The sequence below is a fragment of the Erythranthe guttata genome, chromosome 3 (genome assembly GCF_056151865.1).
Source record: "Erythranthe guttata isolate IM_541 chromosome 3, IM_541, whole genome shotgun sequence".
NCBI lineage: Eukaryota > Viridiplantae > Streptophyta > Magnoliopsida > Lamiales > Phrymaceae > Erythranthe > Erythranthe guttata.
In genome coordinates, this window is record NC_142535.1 from 6,537,455 (window position 1) to 6,558,438 (window position 20,984).

The following is a 20,984-nucleotide window of genomic DNA, read 5'->3' on the forward strand; positions in this document are numbered from 1 at the left end:
TTAGAACATGAAAAATACAAGTAAACACATAATTACCGGATAGACCGAGTCTTCACGCTTCGAGGATTCCGAAATCCGGTTCGGTGCTCGTATACAATTTCTACAAATTTTGCTCTTATACCATGTCTGTGACACCCCCTAGTCAAGGTACAGTAAACCGATATGGTTTACCATTAAAAGAGTGAACGGAAGCTTTCTTTCAGTTATATAAGTCTTCTTATGATGGGGAAACCATATGGCGAAAAAATACATGTATGAAGACCTCAGACTAAAGGACGAGGTGGGTTTCAGAAGAAATTTCTGGCGAAGGGATTTAGTAGGATTGGGTAGTATTTATCTAACTACTCTATTAACCCTTTATAAAATCTTAAATTGGTGTCACCTTGATAAAACATAATTATAATACTTTTTAGGGTCCATGGAGAAGACAAAATGTCAATTTAACATAATATAGATATTGCTTTTTGGCGTTATATTATACATGGACCATGAGTATCAAAAGGGGTCCATACGCGGAAGGGTTATACTTCTTTACCACGGATAATAGTACACATGAGCTACTACGGAAATAGTAATTGTCTTAAGGACGATATACACAAAAGATAGGATTACAAGCATTATAAGTAGATCCTCCATACAAGCAAAAACCCGGAGTCGGCTTCTCGAACCGTCGACTAGTCCAATCCGGTGGAGTTAGTTCTACTAGTACCTGCAAACGGAAAATATCTATATGAGCTAACAAAGCTCAGTAAGGATCTCGAAGGATACCGAGAATTGAAAATATAGTTCTACTACATATATCATATTGTACCAAATGCAAACGAATTGAAATTAAGTATAAGTGTATCTTGGATTTAAAAATCGTAAACTTTAGAAAGCATTTTTATTTTATCGGATCCGATGAGAAATTAATTTCTTTACTTAGATAATAAGAAGATTATTCTGAGCCCGTTTTCGGTGGAATCAAACCACCTGACTGTAGTATCTATGGTTGAAATACCGGCCCCCCGTATCCTTTCTCATCCTTTCTAAGTATTCCATTAACCTCCCCAAATTATTTTACTTAATTCCAAAAGTGGCATGGTTGAAGTATTTAGAATTCCGTTTGAGTACACAAAGATACGAATATTTCACAACATCCCATAAAGAATTTTAACCACCATAAGACATCACAAATATCAATCAAGTGACAAACAATCACACATTACACATTACACATTACACATTAGATCAATTATCACCATATATCAGGTTATGTATTCATGCATGCATACCCACATATGTACTCAATTAACCACAAAAGAAGTATAACAAGACACTTAAAGTCCTACTTAATTTCTATAATTTCCTTAATATACTTTATCCCAAAATTTCTTTGCTAATTAGTCTAGGATCAAGAAAACATATCAGTTTAGTAGATTTTTGAATATTCAGCAAAACGCCCCGCAGATTCTGGAAATTACAGTTTTGACCCCAAAGTTCAAGACCTACGCATGCAATCACCCTAAAAGTTCAAAAACCACATTTTCATGAAAAACAAACCCTAACAAATCTTAAATTGTAACAAGTGCATAAAACCAAGTTAGAAAGCTACTTTATGCCGAAATTTCGGCATTGACTTTTCGATTCCTTTTTTCTTTTTCTGGTCTGTTTTTTTCCGCCGCCGGATTCCGGCGTTGATTTTTTTTAGTGTTTTTTTAGGTTATTTTTTTCTTCATTACGTCCGCCGCTAAACGTTGACCGTAATTGTGCTATCACTAACATTTAATTAACGTAATTATACTGTCAATGACAGTTAATTAACGTAATTGTACTGTCGTTGACAATACATTTATGTAATTGTTCTGCCGTTGACAGTTAACTAACGTAATATTATTATTTTTTATTTTGTTTGTTTTGTTGACAAGTCAACGTAATGATATTATTGCCGTTGACAGTAACATAACTGCAAACACAATAATATTACTGTCAACAACATCAATATTATAATTTTTTTGGGTTTTTTGTTTTGTTTGAGTTATTCACGAAGTAACGTAATAATATCACTGTCTATTATTGTAATATTATGTTAAACACGATAATATTACTGTTTTTATAGTAATATTGTTGTCAACCACATCAAAATTATTATTTTGTTTGGATTTTTTTGTTTGTTTGAGTTAGTCACGGAGTAACGTAATAATATTACTGTCTATTATTGTAATATTACTGTGGTTGACGGTAATATTATTGTTGTTATAGTAATATTACTGTCACTCACAGTAATATTAATTCTTTTGGCTTTTTATTATGTTGACATTTGTTGAACGGTCAACACAGTAATATTACTCTATTACACAATAATAATGAGTTTTGTTGTGTTAATATTATTGTGCTAGAGATTAATATAGCAATATTGCTGTGTTAAACTGTAGCTTAGTTAATTTTACTGTGTTTAACAGTAATATAGTTAGTATTACTGTCAATCACAGCAATATTGATGTTTAAACAGAAAGAAAAATGTTACAGAAAGAAAGAAAAAAAAAAAAAGGTCAACGCCGAAAACCGGCGAAAAAATACGGAAGGAAAAAAAAGAACAAAAAAGAAAAATTGAAATGTCAACGCCTGAGACCGGCGAAATCCGGCTGCAAAAAACTTTTGTTTTAAAAAAAAAAAAAGTTTTGTGTCAAAATTGAATAATTTGTGAAATTTGGGGTCAATTATTAAATTAAATTAAGGATGAAATTGGAGGATACTAAAGTATGAGGGGCTATTTTAGTCTTTTACAAAAATTTGGACCATATGTGGACTTATTGGTAAAGGAGTTCTTTGTCTGGATCTCTTTATGAATAAGTACCCATTGATGGGCTTATTTGTAATCACCCCTTTAAAGATATCCTAGATTTAGAACCAGGGGCAATATTGTTATTTCATATTTCTGCAATTTCTTTATTTATTTTTTTGGCGGTTTTTCATTCCCTTCTTATCGGTGATCAATTTTTCACGTAATGATTTTTGTTGCCCTACGATTAGTTTTTGTAAACTCCTCCGACTCATATGGGGGTTAATGTGATATATTTGTTTAAATCCGAGGTAAATATGTAATATTGAGGAAGTTAGAATATAATGGATGAAATTGATAAAAAATATATTATGGAAGGTATTTTAGACTAAAGACATGGGGATGGGTTTATTTGAAAGACTGTTTTTTATGTGGACCAATGTCATTTAAGTCCCTTATCATGTCCTTCTTTAGCATTTGCCCAAATATAAAATATTGCACATAATAATTATTAATTAACAAAAAATATGGGCAAATTACGGCCACCCCCCTGAGCTATGGTGAAATTACGAAAACCCCCCTCCTGTTTGGGTAATTACAGCCACCCCCCTCAACTATGTATTTATCTTACGAAAAGACCCCTCAAGAGGTAAATTTAGGGATGTTAATTCGGTAAATCCGAACCAAAATTTCGGTACGCCAACATTTCATACCGTTTACCGAACTAAATATACGATTTGGTTCGGTAAATAACCTAATTACATAAATTTTACGTAAAAATATTTAAAAGGAGGGGGTGGCTGTAATTAGCCAAACAAGAGGGGTTTTTTCGTAATTTGACCATAGCTCAGGGGGGTGGCCGTAATTTTCCCAAAAAATATTATAATAACATGTACCTTATCCACAAGATTCTTACCACTAGAGCAATGCCTTGCCGCTTCCTCGAGTGTCGAGTTTCATTTGTTCAATTGAGGAAAAAAATGTTTTTCTATTGAATCTCTTATTCTAGTAGCATATGGTTTTCGCTCGATATCGAGCATTTATATCATGGAAGATATGACATTCTTCCTTAGGCCACCTTTAGTTTGACTTGCGCCGTTAATTGGATCCTCCATTACCTCATAAAATGCTTTGGTGAGAACTAGACCATCTTGCAACCAATTCGTGGGTGCCATTATATTCTTACAGGAGAAACACACACACACACTGTTGGAACTTCGGCTGCACTTTGACGATCGATCACGAAATTGGCGGATTGAAGCTCGTACTCTATTTGCTCTCTCTTTTTATAGTTGATAATTATCTGCAATGATATACACAATATTATGGGAGATAGGCAAGGTGAGGCACGGACTAGGTCGCTCTCTTTAGACGAATTTCACGACCCCTTCTCTAATGAGGTGCAGAAAGATTACGATCGTGTCGCCTATGGGATACAACAGCCCAGCCTATCTCTCCACTGTAACTTCACTGAAATTGCACGTTCAAGTGAAGCAGAAGCTTACACCCGACACACAACAAAAACTCAAAGTATACTTATATAGTATATAACAAAAGTATTCATTTTATCTTCTCTTGTATTATCTTCTCTCATACTTTTTACAAAGCCTCAATGCCCCGTTTATATAGTATATAATATCTCCCCCATAAAACCTCTATTTAATATAGAATTAAAGAAATTTATGGTGTTTAATGAGATAAAATAAAGACTTTGTATGTTTCAAAATATTGCTCTAAATGACCCCATGAATTGGTCAAATAAAATAATAAAATATTATTTATATTGAAAAATCCCAACTCTCACACCCACACACACACACACACACACACACACATATATATATATATATATATATATATATATATATATATATATATAACTTTTAAAATTTTAAAACTTAGCAAAAAATTTCTGACAATTTTATAATTTTTCAAAAATAAGAATATCCACGTCAATAAAAGTATAACTAAAACTACTAAATCTCACTTCAAAAATAAAAAATAATTAAACCACATCATAATTAAAATCGAAACCAAAAATCAAAACCTCAGAAGTCATAATAAAAAAATTGTTCCAAAATCGATACTTTTTGGATCGGAAACCGACGGAAATTGAAAATTTCATCCCAACCTGCACCCAAGCCTAGTCCATAGAGCTACGTGTAACAATAAAATTACATGGGACAAGAAGAAGAAAATAAAAATATTCGTGGGAAGAATATTTAATATTTAAATTGAAAATGACAAGCGACGCGTTTTAGAATTAAACGAAAAAAAAAATCGCGAAAATCATGGGTAAATGGGTTTGGGCCAAGAGAGATAGAGGACGACGATAAGGCAGAGAAAAGAGGAAAAATGGGTGGGCCCCAGAAAAAATAAATAAAAAAGAAAATAAAGTAAAAGAAAAGGATAGGGCAGAAGAGAGAAACAATAATAAAAAACTGGTGCGGACGTCATGTTGCGCAAGAAACCGACCATGGGCCCCTACAGCAGAGTACCGTCCACATTAAAAGAAATTGGAAAAGGAAAAATGGTGCCAGTTACTTTCTGAGCAAAAATACGCAAAACGATGTCGTTTTAGTGTTAAATGAGCCAAAAAAAAGGCCCAGAAGCTAGAGAAGCCATCCATTCTTATATATATATATATATATATATATATATATATATATATATATATATATATATATATATATATATATTGAGAGAGAGAGAGAGAGAAAGAGACCATGCGATTGACGAAATTTTTGCAATGGGAAGAAAGACCACATTGACCGAGACCATGCGCAAATTTTGCAAAACAGTTTTGCAATTGTAGGAAAATGAGTACCTTCGTGTTCCAACGAAAGTGGATCTTGCAAGGCTTCTTGACAGAGCGGAACGACGTGGATTCCTTGGAATGATCGGCTCATTGGATTGTATGCACTAGACCTGGAAAAACTGTCCAACATCTTGGCAAGGGATCTTTACTGGAAGAAAACATAAATCCACGGTTATTCTTGAAGCAGTGGCTTCAGTTGGAACCTGGATATGGCATCCCTTTTTTGGCCTGCCCGGTGCCCTAAACGATCTCACTGTCCTTGGTCGTTCACCCTTATTCGATGACCTCACTATGGAAAGTCTCCAAAAGTTCACTATCAGTAAATGGTGATGACTACTTTATGACTTACTAATTTGCAGATGGAATATATCCTAAATGGGGTACGTTAGTCCAATTCATTAAGGACATTTGGGTTGGGCTGATCCGGGTGGACAATTCCTCTAATCCACTCGTATCTCAGCTTTGATTCAGCCCAAGCAGATCCTGGATTGCACTTGGGCCCGGGTACGGATAATGGAATTACGGGATCCTCAATCAGGCCGAAAGAGGTGAGATTGAGTAATCTCATCCAATACTCGGCCCAACCAACTATAGTATATTACTTTTATGGGTCTATTAGATATAACCCCCTTAGTCTTACAAATAATAGGGGTAGACCCAAACTCAAATTTGTCATTTTGATAAAAACCCATATTTTTCTAAATTACATCAGTACCCTCAATCAAATCCCACAAATCCCGTTACTTTACCTTTTGAAATAATATCAAATCCCTCCCTATTTTCCCGTTAAAACACTATCCCCACAAACCACTACCAAAATCTGCAAACATCCCAAAGAAAACCAGAAATGTATACACCGGCGATTGACGATTTTCTGCACTCTGAAATCCCTCCCTATTTTCCCGCCGGGTTCGCCGCTTCCCTCCGACCGCCGCCACCTCCGTCACCGTTGTCGCCGTTGGCCAACGATGATAACAACGATATTGGCCATAAGAAACACCTCCACCACCGCCTAGTCCTCCACCACCACCACATCCGACCACCTCCACCTCCAAGACCGCCAAAAACGACCAAGACCTCCGCCGCTCCCGCCTCCAAGGTCGTAACAATCAATTTATGAGTGATATCGTCGTTGGCCGCCGTGCCGCCGCCGTCACTGCTCCAAACTAGGGTTACTCAAATCTAGGATTACTCAAATCTAGGGTTTTGATAATTCTTCGGCCCATAGTTGATTAACGAGATGCATAGTCGAATTACATCTGTATTAATAGACTATCTCATATCATTTAATAGACTATCCCACTGATATAATTTGACTATGGATCTCGTTAATTGACTATGGGCCGAAGAATCATCAAAACCCTAGATTTGAGAAGTGACGGCGGCGGATTTGTGTTTTAAAATTAATAGACTATCTCATATTATTAATAGACTATCCCATATATCTAATTCGACTATGGGTTTAGTTATTTGACTATTGGGCCGAAAAATCAACAAAATCCTAGATCTGATAAGTGATGGCGGCGGATTTGTGTTTTAATATTGTTAGACTATCCCATATCATGTAATAGACTATCTCATTGATCTAATTCGACTATGGATCTCGTTAATCGACTATGGATCCCGTATTATTCAACCACATAGTATATTAATAATTTCATATAGTACATTAATCTTCTATGATAGTATATTACGGTTTTAGTAGTGATATGAAATTGTGTTACAAACAATATACCACTGAAATGACAAGAACATTGAGAACAAAACCAACGTAAAGTAATTCCAACATAACCAATAAAATAGTACATTAATAATCTCATAATTTCAATCTAGGGTTTTGATAAAATACTAAAAACACATCATAACACAATCAAACCAATATGTCGAGTTAAAAAACTCTAGTACATTAATAATCTCATAATAGTATAATAAAATGATAATGGTAGGATCATACGGTATTCATAATAGTATACTACTGTATCACAACGTTTTAACACTTAACCGAAGTTACCGAGCCATTACATCGTAAACACGACATTAATTAAACATATCAAATCTTATGATGGTTTGGAAAATAACAACCATCAGAATGATTTGAATTCATTGAGTTTATGTCATCGTCGCTATCATCAGGAATGCAGTCGACTTCTTCTTCGAACAACTGCACAAAGCCTGCATTCAATGCCTCACTTCCAGTGGCATCAACGGCTCCAACTAGTTCACCCCACCCCCTGTTCCATCATCATCAGAAATAACAACTTCAGCATCATATGAACTTAAAAAATGCAAAATACAAATAATTGATTAAATAGACTACCAAATACATTCCAATGTACTACCGAATACATTAAAATCGACTTATGTAAACAAACAAAACAACTATCAGTCAGTTTCAACTTCATCAACTCGACCACACCAAATATTTATTTCGATTACTGCGTAAACCAACTACGACACTCATATAAAACAACTCTGGTCCGACTGCGTGAACCATCCTCTGGAAAGTATGTGAATCCTCTTCCAAACAAACATCATCAGACAAAATAAGGATGTATATGTGACGACGTAATTTTTTTAAGAAACGATCTACTTTACTACCAATATAATCAACGTATCAACACAAATCTTAAAATGTCTACCCACCATAACACAACAACCCCCACACAAATACAACGAAAAAAAAAAAAAAAAAGTTCATACCCGCTTAACGACGGACAACGATGAACGCTCAGATCCGAACATACCTCCACGCCGGTGAAAACTTCTTTAAAGCCGATGGAAACGATGAATCGATGGAGAAATTCTTCAAAACCGATTGTACACGTTATGATAATAACGAAACCGCCAATATACTCACGTAATTTTATTCCGTGATTTTAGGCAACGTATCAGCAATCTAATATCACGTAGTTAAGGAAATAAATGCCCTTCAAAAATAAAGAAGGGGTATTAAAGGGAAATTAAATAATATATTGTGCCAAGTTGGCATATTTGGGTGTATATCAAAAAGGGAAAATTAATTGGATCTACCTCATTAGAAAATATGAACAAGGGGGTTATCCATAATAAACCCTACTTTTATAGTACATTACCTCATTCTTAGTTGGAAAATAACCATTATTTGGAAAACATAACCAATTTTATTTTGGGGTTGTCTAGGGTCCGAGAGGGGTTGTACTAATCGGACCCAAACGATTGAAAATCAACCAATACAAATGTGACACGTATGATTTGTACGAATCTCATAAAAAAAGTACGATACCTACCTTATAAGTGAAATTACATAAAAACCCCTATAACTAAAGCTTAAGTAACAATTAATAATAATTAATAATTAGGGCCATGACAAGGGATTTAAATGCACATTGGTCCACATAAACAACAATCTTTCAAATAAACTCATCACCATGTCTTTACTCTAAAATACACTCCATAATATATTTTTTATCAATTTCATCCATTATTGATTATACTCTAACTTCATTAATATTACACATTGACCCCGAATTTAAACAAATATATCACATTAACTCCCATTTTAATAATTTTTTGAAAAAATATTTTTTTTAGAAAATAATTTTTTTTCTTAATTTTTTTTTCCGGCCAGATTTCCGGCGTTGACCGGGCAGGCGGTGTCCGGCATTGACTTTTTTTTTTTGAATTTTTTTTTTCTGAATTTGTTTTTCGGCCAGTCAACCGCAGTTGACCGCCGCTCTCCGGCGTTGACTTTTTTATTATTTCGTTTTTGAAAAACAATTCTTAGACAAAAATATTTTAATTAATATTACTATCTTGCCTACTAAATTACTGTCTCATACAATAATATTACTGTTTCAGACAATAATATTACTGTTTCGGACAGTAATATTATGAATATTATTTTCTCGAACCGTAATATTACTAATATTATTGTCCCAAACAGTGATATTATTGCTTGAGACAGTAATATTACGGTCGAAGACAATAATATTACAGTCGAAGACAACAATAATGCAGGCCAAGACGATAAAATTGATTAATATAGTAATATTATTGTCTCAGACAGTTAAATTACTGTTGGAGACAGTAATTTTGAGCCAATACAATAGTATTAATTAAAATATTTTTTTAAGAAAAAAAAAATCAAAAAAAAAGTCAATTAACAGTTAAATTATTGTTGAAGACAGTAATTTAGCAGCCAAGACAGTAATATTAATTAAAATATTTTTTTTAAGAAAAAAAAAAATCAATTAACAGTTAAATTACTGTCTCCGGCAGTTAAATAACTGTGGAGACAGTAATTTAGCAGTCAAGATAGTAATATATTTTTTTAAGAAAAAAAAGGTTAATTAACATTAAATTACTCTCTCCGACAATTAAATAACTGTTGGAGACAGTAATTTAACAGTCAATATATTAATATTAGTTATAATAGTTTTTTTTAGAAAAAACAAAATTTTAAAAAATAAATAATCAAAGCCGGAGACCCTGCGATTGAGCTACCGGAAAAAAATTTCAGACAAAAAAAAAGTTTTGAAAAAAAAAAAAGAGTCAACGCCGGAGACCGTGCCGGCTTTGATTATTTTTTTTTTGGTAAAAAATTGGTTAATTGGTGAAATTGGGCAAAATTAGTTAGTAGAGGTATGATCGTAGATTTTTTTTTTTATTTGGGGGGTAAAGAGCAAAAATGCCCAAAGTTAGGGGCAAAGTACAGTTAACCCTACTTTTAATTCTCTGGTTTAATAATGTAAGGTTAATAAAGTAATTTTACATGAAGTACGATGGAGTACGACCTTTGTACGATCTATTTTTACTGGGTTCGTACTTTAATTTATAAATTCATAGGTTCGTACTAGTTCGTACTTTAAATCAACGACTATAAATTTTTACTAAATATTTTCTACGCACCAGATTAAATCGTTTGGGTCCGAGTAGTACAACCCCTCTCGGACCCTAGACAACCCCTTTTATTTTAGGGAAAAAAGTGGTGCAATTCCTTATATATTGTTTTTCCATAGTGATATATATTGTTTTAAATGAATATTGTTATATGGGGTCTTTGTGCATAAGTCCCTAACGGAGCATCTTTATTATTCTAGGTTTAGGGGCTATATTTCTTTCACCAATAAGCCCATCCATTTAATATTTATTATAAATAAAGAAACATTCATGTATATGACAATATTACACCCAACCATTTATACCCAATTCATAATTGTAACCCCAATTTAATCAATTTTGTCCACAAAAATCCAATTTTGACTTTTGTTTTTCAAAATTTTTTTTTTGAAAATTTTTTTTTTGCCGCGGGATTCCGGCGTTCACTTTTCGATTTTTTTTTTGCCAGTTTCCGGCGTTGACTTTTTTTTTCCTGTTTGTTTTTTTCCGCCGCCGGATTCCAGCGTTGATTTTTTTAGTGTTTTTTTAGTTAAGTTTAGGTTTTTTTTCTCTTTACGTCCGCCGCTAAACATTGACCGTAATTGTGATGTCACTGACAGTAAATTAACGTAATTATATTATCAATGAAAGTTAATTAACGTAATTGTACTGCCGTTGACAATACATTTATGTAATTGTTTTGGCGTTGAAAGTAAATTAACGTAATATTATTATTTTTTATTTTATTTTGTTTGATTTGTTGACAAGTCAACGTAATTATATTGCTATCGTTGGCAGTAAAGTAACTGTAAATACAATAATATTACTGTTAACAACATCAATATTATTATTTATTTGGGTTTTTTGTTTTGTTTGAGTTACTCACGAAGTAACGTAATAATATTACTGTCTATCATTGTAATATTACTGTAAACACACTAATATTAATGTGGTTGACGTAATATTACTGTTGTTATAGTAAATCGTTGTCAACCACATCAATATTATTATTTTGTTAGGATTTTTTTGTTTGTTTGAGTTATTCACGGTAACGTAATAATATTGCTGTATATTATTGTAATATTACTGTGGTTGACGGTGATATTACTGTTGTTATAGTAATATTACTGTCATTCACAGTAATATTAATTCTTTTGGTCTTTTATTATGTTTACATTTGTTGAACGGTCAACATAGTAATATTACTCTATTACACAATAATAATGAGTTTTGTTGTGTTAATATTAAACTGTAGTATAGTTAATTTTACTGTGTTAAACTGTAGTATAGTTAATTTTACTGTGTTTAACAGTAAGATAGTTAATATTACTGTCAATCACTGCAATATTGTTGTTTAAACGAAAAAAAAAGAATTTAAGAAAAACAATCGAAAAAGTCCACTCCGGAAGCTAGCGAAAAAATATGGAAGATAAAAAAAAAAAAGAAAGAAAAAAAAAAGTCAACGCCGCAGACCTGCGGTCAACGGCGGTTGATGGACGAATTTGTCTATAAAAATTTATTTTGGGTCAAAATTGAATAATTTGTGAAATTTGGGGTCAAATTGAGATTAAATTAAATTAAGCATGAAATTGGAGCATATTAAAGTATGAGGGGCTATTTTAGTCTCTTACAAAAATTTGGACCATGTCTAATCCATTTAAATCCTACAATGCAATTTAAATATTTGAATAAAATGTAAATGTCAAAAAATGATTAAATTTTACAATCTATGATTTGAGTCTTAGGTTTTTACAAATTAAATTTTATTAAATGTTTACAATAAAATACAATTAAAAAGATATTACTTAGGTAATTTGATTAATTCGTCATTGTCAATAGTTGAGCTTTATCAATTCAAATATTTAAATAAAGCTTACGAATTGAAAGAACTTGATCTCAACCAATAAAGAGGAAGAAAGAAAATTAACTGAAATAAGTTATAATCTATTTTTTTCTTCTAAATAAACATCTGATTTTATTTTTTATTAGAATTTGTTAACATAGGTAAGCTTGTATTAACATGAATTTAATTTGTATATATTTAATTGATTCAATTATTCTATTTTTCAGTAGTAGAGATTATTAATATTAATTATAATGAATACAATAATTAATGATAGATGTTTGGGAGTGTTTAACTACGGTTCTTTATATTTTTTAAAATTTATTATCTTATTTGTTAATAATTCAATCAAAATTACTGAATAATAATGAATATGAAAGTTACTACTTTATTTAACATTATTTAGATTTCAGTTATAATTATTTTTTAGTATATTGTTATATTATATATATTTAATCGTATTAATCTCACAAGCATGTGTAACACTCATATTTTGACTCAATGGCTCTTAACAAATAAGCCCATCAATGAGTACTTATTCATAAAGAGATCCAGATAATTTACAAAAAAGTCCACACCTGGTCCATATTTTTGTAAAAGACTAAAATAGCCCATCATAATTTAATACGCTCCAATTTCATCCTTTAATTTAATTTAACATAAATTTGACCCCAAATTTCACAAATTATTCAATTTTGACCCAAAACACATTTTTATGGACAATTTCGTTCGTCACCGCTGTTGGCCGCCGGTCTTCGGCGTTGACTTTTTTTTTTTCTTCCTTATTTTTCCGCCGGTTTCCAGCGTTGACCGGAGGGCAAGGCCGGTATATCGGCATTGATTTTTTCAATTTTTTTTCATAACATTTTTTTTTTCGTTTAAACAATAATATTGTTGTGATTGACAGTAATATTAACTATAATATTGTTAAACACAGTAAAATTAACTACTACAGTTTAACACAGTAATATTGCTATATTAATATGTAGCACAATAATATTAACACAACAAAACTCATTATTAGTGTGTAATAGATTAATATTACTATGTTGACCATTCAACAAATGTAAATATAATAAAAAGCCAAAAGAATTAATATTACTGTGAGTGACAATAATATTACTATAACAACAGTAATATTACCGTCAAGTACAGTAATATTACAATAATATACAGTAATATTATTACGTCATTCCGTGAATAACTCCAGCAAAGCAAAAAAAACCCAAACAAAATAATAATATTACTATAACAACAGTAATATTACCGTTAACAGAGTACAATTATTGTGTTTACAGTAATATTACAATAATAGACAATAATATTATTAAGTTACTCCGTGAATAACTCAAACAAAACAAAAAAAAAACCCAAAAACAATAATAATATTGATGTGGTTGACAATAATATTATTGTGTTTACAGTTATTTTACTGTCAACGACAGTAATATAATTACGTTGACTTGTCAACAAATCAAACAAAATAAAAAAAAAAACAAAATAATAATATTACGTTAATTTACTGTCAACGGCAGTACAATTACATAAATGTATTGTTAGCGGCAGTACAATTACATTAATGTACTGTGAGTGACAGTATAATTACGTTAAAAAGACAAAAAAATAACACTAAAAAAAATCAACACCGGAGTCTGGCGGCGGAAAAAACAGACCAAAAAAAAAACGAAAAAGTCAATGCCGGAGACCGGCGGCAAAAAGCCGGTCAACGCCGAAATCTGGCGGCAAAATATTTTTTTTTTGAAAAAATAAATTCAAAATTGAATTTTTGTGGTCAAAATTGATTAAATTAAGGTTACAATTAAGAATTGAGTGTAAATGGTTGGGGGTAATTTTGTCATATACATGAATTTTTCCTTTATTTATAATTGATATTAAAGGGGTGGACTTATTGGTGAAAGAGATATAGCCCCTAAACCTAGAATAATAAAGATGTTAGGTTAGAGACTTATGCACAAAAATCGTTTGATTCAATTATTTGCATTTTTCAATAGTGGATATTATTAATATTAATAATATTGAATACAATAAGTCATGATAGATATTTGGGAGCGTTGAACCACGGGTCTTTACACTTTTTAAAATTTAATATATTAAATTTGTTAATATATAATTTAATTAAATTTATTGAATAATAATGAATACGGCAATTAATAATTTATTAAACATTATTTATACTAGCATTTTTTCCCCGTGCGATGTACGGAATATTATTTCAAAAGTTAAAAAAGTAATCAATTTAATGCATAAAAAGAAAATATCGTACACTAACATAGTAAAATTTAATAATGTAGTATTGTTCATATTTTATATTACATTGTTTTTTTTAATCTGAGATATTAAGATTTATAATCCAAATATATAGATTAAGATTTTAAAAAATCGAATTTCTATCTTTATCTCTTAAGATTTGAGATATACTGATCAAAAGTCGGACATTGATAATTGTTAAAAATTATAGTTAGAAATTAGTGGAGAAAATATATTAAAAATAAATAATTACAGAAATACCAATCGAGTTTTTTATGGTTGGCCAATGTTTCTTTCTTTTATATATAAGATAAGATAAGATAACAAGTATAATCATTTTACAGTATAATTGTATTATATATATTTATTTGTTATTATGTTAGAAGTTGCGATTTGCCCAATGGTTTGTCGTCGATCTATGCATGCAAGCAACCCTCACTCAAAACATTTTTTGGGCAACATCTCAGCATTTAAAATCTGGGTCCCTGGAGCATCCCGAGTTGACCCTGTCTGGAAATTGAAAGTGAGAAATAAAATATTTAAGTTTAAATATTAATATTGTAGGGGCATAATAGTAATAAAACTTTGTGACCTTTTCCAATATTACAATATTGCTATTTTTCTGGCTGGCCAGGGCCATGTAGCTTTATTGTTTCTGTAATAGTTTATGATACTCCTATTTTATGATATTGTAGGGGCATAATAGTAATAAAACTTTGTGACTTTTTCCAATATTACAATATTGCTATTTTCTGGCTGGCCAGAATCTGGCCATGTAGCTTTATTGTTTATGTAATAGTTTATGCAAAGCTAAAAACAACATTTAACATGGAACAGAGGGAGTACCATAAACTTTCATGGTGCAAGTTTATGATACTCCCTCTGTTCCCTTTTAAGTGTCGTTTTTAGCTTTGCACAAGTATTAAGAACCTTAATAAATGTGTCTTGATTTTAGGTAGAACACATTAAAAAGACTAAAATAACATTCATTATTTAATAATGTGATAAAGAAAGTTAATATTTATAGTTGAATTAATAAGGTTAAAATAGGAAAATATTTTTATATATAGTTTTTACAATGTACTAGTATTCACCCGTGCGATGCACGGGATCAATTTTTTTTAAATTTTTTTTTGGATAAAATAAAACGAACGAAAACTTTGAACAGTTAATATACATGTAAATAATACAAAAAAAATGTTTTATTGAATCAAAATATACATTTGTTTGTGATTTGCCTTCATATTCGCTGAAAATCTTTTGTGCACACAACATTGCTCGTAATTTTAGTTATATCGCACAATTATGAGTTGATAAGTATCTTTATCTCAAATCTACTTTTAACTCTGGACATTGCGGCGTACAAGTGCCTATGCCACCCTATTATTAACACTAATATTACACTAACAACAACTACTATTGCTATTAATACTAAAACCAACATTGATAATACTAATACCAATACTAATATCAATACAAAAACCAACACTAATAATACTAATCCTAATATTAATAAGATGATTAATACTAATAGTCTAATACTAATATTAATATCAACACTAATATTAATAATAATACGCCAATTCTAATATGAATATTTAATGTTAAACCAATACGCCAATATTAATACGAACACTAATACTAATACTAATACTAATACTAATACTAATACTAATGCTTATATTAATACTAAGACTAATGCTAATGCTAATGTTAATGTTAATGCTAATACGACAAGACTAATATGAATTCGAATCCTAATAATAATAATAATAATAATAATAATAATAATAATAATAATAATAATAATAATAATAATAATAATAATAATAATAATAATAATAATAATAATAATAATAATAATAATAATAATAATAATAATAATAATAATAATAATAATAATAATAATAATAATAATAATAATAATAATAATAATAATAATAATAATAATAATAATAATAATAAGAATAATAATAATAATCATAATAATAATAATAATAATAATAATAATAATAATAATAATAATAATAATAATAATAATAATAATAATAATAATAATAATAATAATAATAATAATAATAATAATAATAATAATAATAATAATAATAATAATAATAATAATAATAATAATAATAATAATAATAATAATAATAATAATAATAATAATAATAATAATAATAATAATAATAATAATAATAATAATAATAATAATAATAATAATAATAATAATAATAATAATAATAATAATAATAATAATAATAATAATAATAATAATAATAATAATAATAATAATAATAATAATAATAATAATAATAATAATAATAATAATAATAATAATAATAATAATAATAATAATAATAATAATAATAATAATAATAATAATAATAATAATAATAATAATATCGATATTGATACTGATACTACTACTGATATTAATACTGATATTAATACTAATACATATACTAATACACATACACTTATTGATACTGATACCGATACCAATACTGATACTAATCCTAATACCAATATTAATATTCATACCAATACTCATACCAATTCTTAAACATATATTGATACATATATTGATACTGATACTGATACTCATACTCATATTGATATTGATACAGAGACTGATGTTGTTATTGATAATGATACTAATACTGATAGTGATACTGATACTAATACTGATATTGATAGTAATACTGATACTGATACTAATACTAATATCATACTAATACTAATACTAATACTTATACTAATACTAATACTAATATTAATATTGATACTAATATTAATATTACTATTAATATTGAAACTAATACTGATACTGATACTGATACTAATACTAATACTAATACTAATACTAATACTAATACTAATACTAATACTAATACTAATACTAATACAACGATAAATTTTAATACTAATACTAATACATTGTTCTAGTACTTCACCCGTGCGTTGCACGGGGTATTCATTATACAAATAAATATTTTATTTAAAATAAAAAGTCCTCGAAATAGTAAGATCAACGATATGCAATATATACAAATTAGTAGAAAAGTAAAAGAAAATAAAAAAAAATATATTATGTATTGTGTAAGTAATGAATATCAGTACCAGTACCGGTAACAATATGAATACAAATACCAATACCATTACCGTTACCATTATCATCTCCAATATTAATACCATTACTATGACCATTACCATTGCAGTTACCGTCACCAATACCAATACTATTACCATTACCATTACTAATACGAAAACTAATACTAATATGATAATAATACTATTACTATTAGTGTTAGTAATTCTAATGTTATTGCTAATCATAATCCTAGTATTAACTCTAATCTTAATTCTAATACTAACTCAATCATTGCTCTAATCCAAATTATAATCCTAATGGTAATGCTAATCTTAATCTCAATACTAATTCTAATCATAGTCTTAATCCTAATAATAATACGAATCATAATTTCAATCCCTATAGAAATGCAAATATGCTAATGCTAACGGTAATCTTAATACCAATCTTTATATGCTAATGCTAATGGTAATGCAAATCCTAATTCTAATTATAATTCTAATCATAATGCTGATATTAATAATAATTCTAATTATAATGCTAATATTCATACTAATATTCATACTAATATCAATTCTAATATGCTAATACTAATTCTAATCTTAATCATAATACTAAGTAACATTAATACAAATACTAATACTTATATGCTAATGCTAATACTAATCCTAATATACTAATACTATTAATAATATTAATTCGCTAATGTTAATATTAATATACAAATGCTAATACTAATACTAATACTAAGATACTAATACTAATACTAATATACTAATACCAATACTAATATGCCAATACCAATATGTACCAATACCAATATCAATATCAATACCCGTACCAATATCAATATTAATACCAATACCAATACCAATACCAATACCAATACCAATACCAATACCAATACCAATACCAATACCAATACCAATACCAATATCAATACAATTATCAATACCAATATATACTAATATCAATATCAATATCAATATCAATACAATTACCAATTCCAATAACATTACCAATACTAATATCAATATCAATAAAAATATTAATATCAATACCAATACCAATACCATTATCAATACCATTGTCATTACCATTACTATGACCATTTCCATTACCATAACCATTACCATTACAATTATCATTATCATTACTGTTACCATTGCCATTACCATCACCAATACTAATATCATTAGCATTACCATTACCATTATCATTACCATTACCATTACCAATACTAACATTAATACGAGGATCAACATCAATATTGTAGGACCAATATCAATATTGATACCAATATGAATCATTACCATTACCATTACTAATATTAATAGTAATATACTAATATTAAGACTAATTTGATAATAATACTATAACTATTAGTAATTGTAATGATAATTCTAATCATAGTACTAACATTAATCATAATCCTACCAATAATACTAATACTAACCCTAATTGTAATCCTAATACTAATTTCAATCATAATTTTAATCCTAATCATAATTCTAATCCTTTTCCTAATGGTAATGAAAATCTTAATTCTAATTATAATCCTAATTCTAATAATAATACCAATCATAATTTTAATCATTATAGAAATGCAAATATGCTAATGCTAACACTAATGTTAATACTATTCCTAATATGCTAATGTTAAGGGCAATGCTAATGTTAATTCTAATTTTTAATAATAATTCTAATCATAATGCTAATACTAATATGCACCATAATCATAATGCTAATATTCATACTAATATGCATACTGATATTCATTTGAATATTAATTGTAATATGCTAACGGTAGTGCTAATGCTAATCATAATCTTAATTCTAGTGTTAATACAAATATTAGTATTAATAATAATACTAAACTAATACTTATATGCTAATGTTAATGCCAATACTAATGCTAATCCTAATATACTAATTCTAATCTTAATATACTAATGCTAATTATAATTCTAATTCTATTGCTACTGCTAATGGTAATTCTATTACTAATACTAATGCAACTCAAATAATGATACTAATATAATTATGACCGAAAATGAAGGGTAAATAAAAAGTAATTATATGGAAATTATTAAACAAAAAATCATTACAAAAACAATAATAAACCATCTACCAATTATTACCAATCATAGAATTTTCTACTGCTTTAGATTTTGGAATAATCTAAGAAACAATAAAAAAAAAAGTATAGTTGAAAACATTATTGATTTAGTTTGATGGGAGTAATTTGAATGAAGATTATGAGGAGTAATTAAAATTAGGGCATAAAGCTATCCAAAATTTTAGTAATTAATTACATATATAAACACGAATTGCATAAAATTAGGGGATATGTATCCAACTAATAAAAATTTATAGCGATGAAACATAAGTAGTGCCAAAAGTTGAAAAATGCGTACTAAAAAAAGTTGTACTTGATGTTTTAATATTTAAATCAAGCTTGAAAAGGGATCTAATTTTATAAATTATCGGATCCTACAACTATAAATCCCATTTCAATAAAAAAAAAATTAAAATTTAAAAGAAATGTGAGGAATATTAATGATATGTATCTGGATTGAGTGCGTGTTTAGGAAAAAAATTGGAACAAAAGAAGGTGGAGGATCGAGTGCTGAAAATTACATATACTTATTAACACTAAGACAATTACATATGATAATATGAAGTAGATCATCATATGAAGTAGTTGGATCAAGTGCTGCAAATTATATATAAATATTAAAACGGAAACATAATTGGATATGATAATATGAAGTAGTTGGATCGAGTGTTGAAAATCACATTGTTGTGGGAGATTATATAGCATGTATTATTAGGTAATTTTGGAAATATTTTAAAATTTTAAAATTTGAATTCTAATATGAGTGACAATCTAAAATTTTGAAATCATTGATTATATAATGAAATGATTTGATTTGATTTGAATTGATTTGGAAATAATTAATCATGGCAGTTAATAAATATGTATTAAGTTAATTTGAAAAGAATTAATTTTGATTGACAACTAATTGAGCCACCTAATCCGAGAAAAGTTAAGCCACAATAAAAGACATAATTTATTTTATTTTATGATGCATATAATATGGGAAAAAAATATAGTTATGAAAAAATGTAAAAATTGTCATTATTTGATATACACAATACCAGAACAAAAAATAAAAAAAATAAAGTTGATTTGAATGAATCATATATATATATATATATATATATATATATATATATATATATATATATATATATATATATATATATATATATATATATATATATATATATATATATATATATATATATATATAATTACTAGTATTTCACCCGTGCGTTGCAC